Genomic DNA, 827 nt, shown 5'->3' with positions numbered 1-827 from the left:
GGGCGGCGACGACGAGCGGCGGGGGCGACGGCACGCAGGCGGCGGCGCGATAGATCGATGCTGTCGCGCGAGAAGTGGAAGGAGATAACTAATTTTTCGTAAGTGTAGTATATATAGGATGGGCTGTTAGTACCGGTTGGTGGCTCCAACCGGTACTAAAGGCCAATTTTGGCCAGCCCAAGCGGCGGGAAACGAGGGCCTTTGTTACCGGTTGGTGGCTCCAACCGGTACTAAAGGGCAACACATTAGTACCGGTTGGAGCCACCAACCGGTACTAAAGGCCGTGCGCTGCCACCCGCAGTGCGCTACTTTTAGTCCCACCTCGCTGAGCGAAGGGCAGCCGCACTGGTTTATAAACCCAGCCGTGGCTGCCCTTTCGAACTCCTCTATATAGCAGGCTTCTAGGCCTAACTAGGGCGCGCTGCCCTGTGAGCCTGCTGGCCCTTCTGTGCCTGTATTTGCACACCCTAGGTCTGGCAGGCCCACTGGACAGCGCCCCAACATTTTTTTATAATTTTTTCCCGCATTATTTATTTTTGAGTAATTTTTTTATATAGTTTTTTCTTTTCTGCTTTAATTTTTTCTTCTATTTATTTCTGAGTAATTTTTTTTGCTGTATTTAGTTTTTTGTGAATATTTTTGCTTTATATAATTTTTTTTGTTTTCTGCATTATTTATTTTCTTCTATTTATTTTTGAGTAATTTTTTATATCGTTTTTTCTTTTCTGCTTTATTTTTTCCTTCTATTTATTTCTGAGTAGTTTTTTTACTGTATTTAGTTTCTTTGTGAATATTTTTTCTTCATATAATTTTTTTTCTTTTCTGCA

Source organism: Triticum dicoccoides, chromosome 7B, assembly GCF_002162155.2.
Source record: "Triticum dicoccoides isolate Atlit2015 ecotype Zavitan chromosome 7B, WEW_v2.0, whole genome shotgun sequence".
In the NCBI taxonomy this organism is placed as follows: domain Eukaryota; kingdom Viridiplantae; phylum Streptophyta; class Magnoliopsida; order Poales; family Poaceae; genus Triticum; species Triticum dicoccoides.
The sequence above is the reverse complement of the archived record's forward strand: the minus strand, read 5'-3'. Positions refer to the sequence as shown.